The sequence below is a fragment of the Phalaenopsis equestris genome, unplaced genomic scaffold, assembly GCF_001263595.1.
Source record: "Phalaenopsis equestris unplaced genomic scaffold, ASM126359v1 Scaffold000004, whole genome shotgun sequence".
NCBI classification, from domain to species: Eukaryota; Viridiplantae; Streptophyta; class Magnoliopsida; order Asparagales; family Orchidaceae; genus Phalaenopsis; species Phalaenopsis equestris.
In genome coordinates this window covers 313,625-324,434 of record NW_018164446.1, presented here as the reverse complement: position 1 = coordinate 324,434, position 10,810 = coordinate 313,625, and the positions used below count along the sequence as shown (strand labels likewise).

General features: G+C 36.9%; 1 protein-coding gene across 1 annotated transcript in view; it reads left to right on the top strand.

Annotated features, from left to right (window-relative positions):
- Window positions 1-10,810, top strand: part of LOC110018170 (cytosolic isocitrate dehydrogenase [NADP]-like) — a 103,665-nt gene that overhangs the window by 865 nt on the left and 91,990 nt on the right. The gene's annotated exons all lie outside the window — the stretch shown is intronic.

Genomic DNA, 10,810 nt, shown 5'->3' with positions numbered 1-10,810 from the left:
CAGATCTCGAGATGAACCGGCTTGGGACTGCGATCCGGTCGGTCAACTTTTGCACCTCTTGGGTGTTCCTAGAGGACGACTTTTCAATCAGTGCCTTCATTTTACCTGGATTAGCCTTAATACCCTTGAGAGACAGGAGATAATAGAGAAATTTTCCAGTTGAGGCTCCGAATGTACATTTTAGTGGATTTAGCTTCATGTTATAATTTTTAAGTTGGAATGTTTTTTTTTATTTATTTTTTATTTGTAATTCAGCTGTTCGGCTTTTAACTAGGACATTATCCACATAATTTTTAATATATTTTTTCCCTTTTGATTAGAAAATGTTACATTTATCAGATGTTGGTATGATGGTCCAATATTTTTGAGCCCGGAGGGCATTATATTATAATAGAAAACACCCTCGGCGGTAATGAAAGCAGTCTTCTCGACATCGGTCGGGTGCATCTTTATTTGAAAGTAACCTGAGAGGGCATCCAGGAAGCTCATGTTGGAGTGGCGGACAACAAAATCCACCAGGGCATTGATCCGTATCATAGGGTATCAACCGTTCGAGAAAGTGATTTTTTGGTTTGTGAAATCCACACACATTCGCAACTTTCCATTGTCCTTCTGAATCATGACGATGTTGGAGACCCAGGTGAGGAAATGCACCTTCAAATGTATCCAGCTTCTTTCATCTTTAGTATATTTTCTTATTGGGTCTGGTCAATGCCATTTTTGAGTTCATGATCCTCTACTTTATTGGTTGAACGACAACATTCACGTTTAAGCAATGGCAGGTGTCGTTAGCTGGTATTTCAGGCATCCTGCTGCTGACTGAGCGAAGACGTCTCGATGGTCCTGAAGCGTTTGAAAGATAGTCCCCTGTGTCTTACATCAAAATTCTCGTTTGTTAGAAAAGCTTTATCGGGCTCTTCATTGGCAACGGGAATCTCCAGGGGTTGTCTCACTGGTCTCAAGACCCCCTTTCCTCCAGTTATGCAAGTCAAGTTGCTTCTGCTCCGCGCTTCCTACCCCTGGAGGGAGCAGACCTAAGACTGTTCCAAGTCTCGTTGGATGGTGATCGCCTCTCCTCCTAGAAATTTGACCGCCGCATGGTAGATAGATACCACGACTTTGAAGTGTTTCAGAAGGGAGTGACCAAAGATGGCATTATAGGTGGGTTTAACTATCAGTTCCTTCATATCAGTGAACTGTTTCTCGCCCTCTCCCCAGGTAATCGCCAGCGACATTACTACTAGGGCCTCTTTATTTCTCATTAAAAGTTATATAGGGGGGGCTCAAAGATGGAGCTTATTGAACACCGACTTGAAAAGTATGTTTATTGAGCTACTGATGTCGATCAGGATACTTCTGACTTGAAAATTACTTATTTCTCGTTACAACGATGGCTTCTTTGTAAGGATTTCCTCTGAGGGGCAACTTAGCATCGGTGAATATGATGGAGGAGCAGCTCCCTTTCCTCTACATAGAAGTGGTGCGCACAATTCCTCCATCCCATACCTCTTCTAGGAGGCCCGCCTGGAAGATTATGTTCCTCTAACGATAGTAGGGACTATTCCGGTGATATCAAAAACATTCATTTGGACAAGTTTGTCTGAGACTTCCATTGTCGAGGCCTTTCTGTGCCTTTGACCCGAGTCCCACAACACCACAAATTCCTTTAGTTTCTTGGCTTTGATCATCTCCTCGATTAGGTTTCATAAGTTTCTACATTCATCAGTATCATGGTCATGGTTGTATCATAGTCATGGTCTCGGTGGTACTTGCAGTACTTTATTGTGTCTTGGAGAAAGGCTTCAACCCTCATTGGCGGTGCCTACTTAAAGTACTCCTTATCTTGGATGGCATCTACAATCTCAGCCATTAGCACCCTCAGCAGAGTGGCATAAGGGCCCTCATATTCGCCGAACGACTGCTCATAGTAATGTATCAAACTATCATAGTATTGAACTAGTAGTTGGTCACGACTTGTCACCTAACCACTCTGACCTCTGTTATTGTGATTGGGTCGGCAGTTTTCATATAGTTATTGAACAAGCAACTTAAGATTCCCCTTTGGCTTCCACCTATCATTTTGGGGGGCTCTCTTTTGAGTTCGGCGGTCTGTCGGTTTTGGTTGGGGGATGCTCCCTCCAAGATGATGTGCTTGTTGGTCATCTCCAATAGTTCAACCAAACCCTGTGGCTCATGCAAACTGAGGTTATAACGGAACCTCTCTGACCTCAGGCCTTGCTTTAGGGTAGTCTGTGCCATGTCTGATTGGAAATCTTTCACCTCTAGCATCGCCCTTTGAAACTATAAGATGTATGAATCTAGGCTTTCATTTGCTCGTTGTTTAAGCTACCACAAGGACTATGCGCTCTTCTTGGGTCTCTAAGTGCTTGCAAACTATGCTAAAAAAATTCTTGGAAAGTCCAAAAATTTGCTTATGCTTCCTGCCGAAAGCGAGTTGAACCACTTCAAGGTCGATGATCTCAAGGTGGTGAAGAACAGATGGCTTTTGAATGCGTCTGTCGACACAATTTTAGGGGGGAGGGTCGTCCTGTGGAAGCTGTCGGTCGTCGTAATGGAAACTCCGTCGCCCGCTTCGGAGTAACATTTAATTTATATATATATTTAAGTTTAGAAAAATATAAAATCAAACTGATCACATATCTTTCAAAGTTTAGATGAAAGAGCACTACACTTCAAGCTATGTATCTATCTCAAAAGATAAACACAAGACTTGAGGGTGAAACTCAATTAAATAAGCTAAGAAATATATGGCATCTGTTTGTCTGCGAAACCATTTTATTATAAGCCGACAAGTTCCTCTATTTAATATGAAAGATTAAATAGGGTTTATATTAAACTGGGTTCGGAAAAGCTTTCTATAAGGGCAAACCCCTATAGTTAATTATATCTTAGGTAACCAGAGTCAGCTAAGAAAACTCTCGATAAAAGTCAGGGGATATTGTCTTTAAAAATTTCAAAGGGATTGGACTTTTCAAAGAGATCGGACAAAGAAGTGTGAAAGGAGAATGACTCAAATTTGGAACATTTTGTTTTTTGAATCTAAAAGAAGATGAACTAGGAGTCGTCATAGATTTTAAGGAGAATCTCAGTGACTTCCCAAGTTATTCTACTGTTTGGCTTCAATTTGGAAGATAAAACTATTGAGTATTTTATCATGTCGATTTTATTAATTAAGGCTTTCATTCGTGTGAAACTATCACATAAATAGCCTAGAAAATGTGATGATTTAGGTCATAACGAACGACAACCTCAGAATCCTAAAACGAGTTAGGGCTTATATTGTATAGCAGGGCTGTACAAAGCCTAAAGAAAAAGTGATGATTTATGTCACACTAGGCAGACAACCTCGAAATCCTGTGGCTTATTATTTAATTTCTAAGGAAAGATATGTTGTTGTAGATCCTCTTGCTGTTGAAGATAGTCGTGCTGCCCACAATGCTAGCTCCAAACTCTCTGTCGTAGCAAGTTTAAGTTTCTAATCTGTCAAGTTCGTATGTCAAATCAAATGTTTTATATGGTCATGAATTTAAATATTATGGGGCATATTAAAGTTGATTAGAGCGAAAATGGTTAGGATCCTACTTTTCCCTCATTTCGATACCACTATTTTCTTTCGGATTTACTTAGTCCAAATGAATTTACTAAACTCAACTCAATGAGTTCCATATTTTCATTTAGACTGTGGGAAATCTCGTTAGCAACCGTAGGTTACCTCCTCCGAGGGATCCCCGATCATCCGATAGAGAGGGTTTAATTTAGTTGCAATTTTTGTTTTGTTTTGTTTGTGATTAAATTTTGAGTTGTCTTATATTTTGACTATTTTAGAGGTGAGTTTTATCTTGTTCGATTTTAGTTTTGATTTTAGTCCTGTGGCTATCCTAAAAGTTTTAGTTTTGACATGCAGGGTGACATTGTTTTTTAACATGCAAGTTTATAAGCATGACAAGTACAGTAGAGAAAGTGCAGGAAAAGAAGGTATTGTAAACTATGAAAGCGTACTTGTCGAGTCTTCTCGTTCCTCCACCTAAAACTTTAGTATCTTTTGTAGTAAGCATTTATAATTTACAGGAAAGTAAAGCATATAGATAGGTTCGTCACAGGCCTACCGAATCCTATGGCAAAACTTGGTGGTTCCTATTTATTTAAATGTATAGATGATTTCTCAATCGATGCATAATGAGTTTAATTGTCCTTCAAGGTATCCAAAAGAGTATGAGAAAGGTCCAGGGGCTGGGCCGCAGACATTTCACAATCCCTTGAAAAGTCTTCAAGTTCATTCAAACTCATTATGTTGTTTAATAACTCATCATTCTCATACCCTTATGCTCAATGAGTTGATGTTCTAGCCAATCCTAAGGATGGGGTAATTATCACCTGATATTTTATTTATAAATTATGTGAGTGAATATCTTTAGGGGGCAAATTGACTAAAATAAGAAGATTAACTAGTTTGATTTTTAAAGAATGGGCTTGTAATGTTGTAAAAGGTTTTAAATTAATTATAGATTATTTTCTAAACCTTATTAGACAAAATTTTGATCAAGCCTAGTTCACTACTAAGCCCTTAGAACTTTAATGGGTAGACTTACAATTTTAAGAAAAAGGCTTTAAATGTTTACATTCTTAATCATTATCATGAATCGTACACCATTAATTGGGGTTTAAAATCAGTGAATTATGATCTTCCAAAATCAAACCCTTCACCTTAATATCTTCTTATTTAAATATTCTTCCAAATTACAAATTTATCATTTATAAGACCAAAATGAGATTAGTTACTACCACTTACCCCTTTGTGTTTCAATCATCTAATCATGTTAATTAACATTATTCATTGCCCATTTCCCATTTCCCATTTCTCATTTCCCATTTCCCATTTTATTTAAACCTAAATATTGATCAAGATCAAATCTTCAAAATTACAATTTTGTCTCTAAGGCCCTAACACTTCATAATTTATCAAATTTAATGCAAATAAATTTGAAATTTTATGTTACCCCACTCATGGGTTAATTAAAACATAAGAGGAGAAAATGTGATTTTTTTTTAATTTATTTAATTTTATAATTATTTTTAATGCAAAAATAAGGATTTTTAATGAAAATTTAATAACTCGACCAAAATAAAACTCAAGTCCTTAAGAGAATTATTAGAGGTTAACCTAGGTCAGAGGACCACTTAGACTAATTTTTCATGATTTTTAGAGGTTTAATTTAATTATTAGAATTATTTATTTGTTTTGAGTATTAATTAAATATAAAATATTATTTAAGTGGAAAATTAAATTTTATATTTTTCTTGAATCTCTCTGAGGTCAGGGAACACATAGAAACAAATTTCATATTTTTGTGGTTTATATTTTAATTATTACAATTATTTTAATGAAAAATTAAAGAAAATTCATTTTAAGCTTTTAAAAAATAAATATCTTGACTTAGAAAACTAGAAAAATTATTTTAATTGGTCCCAAGTGATCAGGAAGTCAAATGTGACATTTTTGTGTGTTTTTTCAATTTTGTAATTTTTATGATTTTTAATTAACTTTTAATTATTTAAATGCTTAAAAATAACTCAAAATGAAGTATTTATTTTAATTATAATTTTTTTTTCTTAGGTTCCTCTGGTCATTAAGAGCTCCCAGAATCAATTTGGTGATATTTGAGTTGTATGTTAATTATTATAATTATATTAGTGTCAAAAATATTATTTCACTTAATTAATCCATTTTAGTGGTCAAATTAACTCCAATTGACTTAATTTTTTTATGAGGAGCTCCTCTGACATTAAATCACAGTGGAGAATAATTTTTATGTCATTTACATTTATAATTATTCCTAATTAATTTTTATTTATTTTTAGGGGTTGGTGATAATTAGGATTATTTTTAATGAGTTAAACCAAGTTTATATTTTTCTTAGGGTCCTCTGACCACAATGAATCTGCCAAAACAAATAACCTACCAAAACAAATTTTATATTTTTCTGATGAATATTTTAATTTTTATAATTATTTTATCAAAATAAGCATGACACATTTGAAAAATAGAGATCTCTGTCTAGAGATCTCCCCTGACCTTGGAAAAATCAGGGAAGACCCCTCATGAAAGAGAGAACCAAAGCCTCAAAATCAAGTCATGGTGAAATGTCCATGCAAATTGAGAATCCAAATAAGAAGAACACCATTTAATTAATTAAAAATCATACATGCATCGAACAGACATGAAACCATTTTCACATTATTCTCCTATGTTCACTGAGCAAAAGGGTATTTTTATTTTATTTTTGTGATTTTTCTACACCAAGATATGAATTTTTAAGATTCTGGCCATTAAATAAATAAAGAAAATCCCTATTTTTCTATTTAAACCACGTGGCGCCACGCAATCCTCGACGTCTTCAAACTTTCCACGTGGTGTCTTCTTGTTCGGCGCCGCCAGACACCTCAACGCTGAGTCGACCCGCCTTTTTGTTCCGCTTCTCCGTCCGGCTTGATCTCATTCGTCTGTCCAATACACGTGCAAACGGACGATATCTATTCATCATCCCCAAATCTCTGGCCCGAGAACCGTCCAACTTCAAACTTTACAACCAAAATAAGTGAGGTTTCTTCCTATCGACTCGTCTCGACCAGGAGAACATATCCATACGATTAATCAAGTCGATAAAAATGGAGAATTAAAATAGGCTCGGTTTAAGGAGCGAGTTCGATACCTTTGCCCAAGAGATGTGGCCTCGATTGAGCGCTTACAAAAGCTTGCCTTGAGTCCAAAGAGCTCCTAGATGAAGCCTCGAGCTGTGGTGAAATGCCTAGATATGAAATTGATCAAGGCCGATTTAGGGTATTGATCAAAGTCTACCCTAGGGTTGTCTGGTAATGGGGCTTCTATGGAGATCTTCTTCTCTCACTCAGGGAATGGTGTGGGTGCAATTAATTTGACTTTGGTGGAGTCTAGAGGGATGTCCTGTTTTGGGCTTGATTTTGAGCTCCAAAATTAATTGCGCTCCGTCAGTGGGTGTGAGGGCTTGAGGATGGTTGGATTGAACTCAATGAGTCTTGAAGAAGCTCTGTGATCAATTTGACAGAGTTTCCACAATGAATTTTAAGCTCTCTCCCCTTGGTCGTTGAGGGTGAGTTTAAATAGAGGGGCTTGGGGTGGTTGTCATGGCTATTCAATGGGTAGAGAATGGTGCTTAGGTGGAGGGAAGAAGAGGGCAACAATCCAATTGGAATGAGCCAGCTTGGTTGGGTTTAATTTTGAGTTTTAGCCACGGTGGAGCTTTTGGATTTGGGTTTTCCGGCAGCGAAGGTGGCCGGCCAGGTTCAAGTCACCATCTAACTCAAGGAGGTCAGGGCTTGGTTTTAGTGAAGTCACTTGGGGTTGACCATGTGTAAAGGTGTTGAATTAAAATAGGATGGGGGAAGGATCATTTTGGGTCAATTTGGGTCAAGACATGATTTGGGGTTGGGCTCATCCACCAAGAAAGGTTTGGATGTTGAGGAAAATCAGGTGGTTCAGTTGGGTTAGCATGGTGAAGTCCCCATCCAAGTGGATTAGGGCTAATGGTGTGCTTAAGTGAGTCATGTGAGTGGTTAATCATGTGTGAGGGGACCACTAAAAAGGTTCCTCCTTTTGCCCAAGATAGCATGGTAACATGAGCATGACTCATGTGGCTTGCATGTGGCTTGGAGATGGCTTCATGGCTTGTCCTTGGCTTGACTAATTTTCATGAGAAGGGATTTTGGATTTATGTGATATTTTTGGTGAAGTTTGTCATAATGCTTCATTTGGAATGATTTGATTATGGATTTAGAACTTAGGGAGTGATTTTGATCAAATGGATGATGAGGAAAATCATCATATGGGCTTTTGATTGAAATTAGGCTTCTTTAATGACTTAAAGACTTGGGCTTTTAAAATAGAAATTGAATTGGATCCAAATTTGGGCCAACCAAATGTTCAATTTAATGTAGGAAGAAATATGTCATGAAGGATTGGAAAGGATCCAAAGTGGTTTTGAATTGAATTGAAAGGTCAATTTGGTGCGATTTAAACATATGGTTAAATTGTTTAGACATATGATCAAAATTGGGGCTTTTTTATTTAGGTTGGAATTGGGCTTGAAATTGGTTCAAATTGGGTTTGTATTTGGTTCCAATTGGTATTAGAAATGTTGAATTTTGGTTTGGAATTGAAATTGAGAAAGATTGGGGTCAATTGGGCCAACATTGGGGCTAATTTGGCGAAATTGGGCCTTTAAGGGCAATTTAGAGCTTAAGGTCAAAATGGGTCAAATTGGTCAAATTAAGTCAATGTGATTGTTCAAAATTGAATTGGGAATATTTGGGATGATTTTGGATTTTTTGAGAATTTTTGAAATTTTTGGCAATTTTGGGGGTATTTTGGAATTTTTGGCAATTTTGGGGGTATTTTGGGGATTTGGTGATTTCAGTGAGTTTTGGTCAATTTAGGTAGTGGTAAGTGATTTGAAATAAATTTTGGACAAATTTGGGTATTTTGGGTAAATTTGGGATTTTTTGCAAAAATTAGGGTTGTAGGGGTATTTTAGTCATTTGGTGATTTTGGGCTAAAATGGGCAAGTAAGTCATGAAGCTATGTCAAACCAATAGGCACCATATGATGATTCATTTTAGATGTTCAATATGTTGGTCCTAACCCTCTTAGCCAAGGACTAGGGATATAAGTCCACCCATATGAGCTCTCCAAAAGGAGTCAGGAGAGCAAATCAAGGGGTCCTAAAGTTTGGTGTGTGAGCAAGTGTGTGCAAGCTAACCTAGCCAAGGCCAGACCACTCAGGGTTAGTCCTAAGGTTTGATCATCCTATGGGAGACTCCCCTTGAATTCCTCCATACGGACCCCACCTACTAAGTGATAGACGTTATGACCAACATGTGAAACTCTGAGCAAAGAAGAGTTTAGAATTTCTAATGGTGAGGGTTCATTTTCTAATCCTCTAGGAATAGTCAACAGGAAAGTCATATGGCTAGACCCTAGGCTATTAAAGAGAAAAAGTTAGGCCTCAACCAAAAGTGAGGTCAACAACGTCCAAAACCTTAAGCAGGCACATTGCTGACTCAAATGAGGTGAGATGGTTGTTGGGATCCAACCTACCTCTATAAGCCTCAAACACTAAGAGCTTAACTTACAGTCTTCTCATTCCATGAATAAACGTTATGTGTTTTTACTGATCATTATTGTGCTATCTCTGCTCTTTTCATCCTTTTCGCACAATATTCCATAGGTGTGTCTCTCGAACAGATTTGGATTCAATATCTTAAAAAGTGCAGCAAGCGTGGAGGCATGTCATTGAGAAGAAGAGTAGCACAACAAAAACAAGAAAAAGAAAATCACCAAAGAGACAACCAACGCAGAATGTACTAGAGAATTCACGAAAAAGTTTGTGCTAAGGGAAATACAAGAGTTAAGAACCCAAATAGTGAACCAAGTTTCATGTCATATCGTAAAGGTCCTGAGGGCTATCATGGCTCTAGGAGGTGAGCGAGCTTCTTGAGGGCAGAACGCTCCTTGAAAAACAGTGTGACACAACGGTAGAAGGTTGAACCATGACCCAGAAAGGGTCACGGATTTGTAGTACCATGATAGTGTTGGATCTAAGCGATTCAGGCGCAATGAAGACCCACACCAGCCAGACAACCCCTTCTCCCTTCAAATCTCAGTGGTCAAGTCTCTCGAGAAGTTACCCCTAATAAAGTAGGTACGATATGGGGCATTTTATGTAATACATAGCTATAAAGTCATGAGCCTGAAAAGTCGTCCGACCGATTTATGATCAGGGCGGCCATGGTCGAAGGGTTGATCCGAAGACGTTGGTTGCCTGTGTAATATCCGGCCTGGATAAGGGGTCCTGTTGGATTGTCCCTGTGAAGTCTATCTAGGTGACCTTATGGGAGGTCCAGCATGGGTTAGCTTCTCCCAGCTATCAAGAGCCAGGTAGAGAAATCCAGACTTTCGCACTGCCTTGGTGGCTCCAACTCACCACATCATCTTCTATACTAGCTGCTGGATTTATTTGAGACTCGGACACGTTTTTTATTTACACTTCTATATTTTGAATATATATTTTATATGAATATGATTGAAATCCAAACCTCAACACCCTGCTAACGGCCACTCACCGAAATATACCATCATATGTCAATGATTTAACTACCTTTACTCTTCTTCTTCTTTTTTTTCTTCTCTTTTTTTGTATGAAATTTTCTGGCAGAAAAAAATACAGCCATTTTAGCATCCCATGAGACATGTATTGAAATTTAAGGTTTTGATGAATTCAACTTGAAAATATTCAGCTGATTTTTATTTATTTATTTACTTTATCTTATTTTAATATAACAAATTCCGATCTTCCCTTCATTTTTGGAAATTATTTAATTACATTCTGAGGTAGAAAAAAATTCAACTGCAAAATTTGAACAGATTTAGTCGCAAACAAGCACCCCACATACACAAAATTTTGAACTTCATTGATTGAAAGATTGCCTCAACCAACAAACTAAGATGTCCACACAATACTTTCTTCTCTATCTCGGCTTATACATCCTTTAAAAAAGCAAATTATTGTCATAAATTTCATAAAACTATATTATTACATAATAATTAAAATGAGGAAATTCAACAATCTAATAATAAAAAAATATTTATTTATTTTTATCATTCGATCATATAAAAAATTATTTAAGGGAAATTAAAAAAATAATTATAATTCTAAAAAAAAAATCAGCCTAAAAATTAAAATAATTATGAAATAAT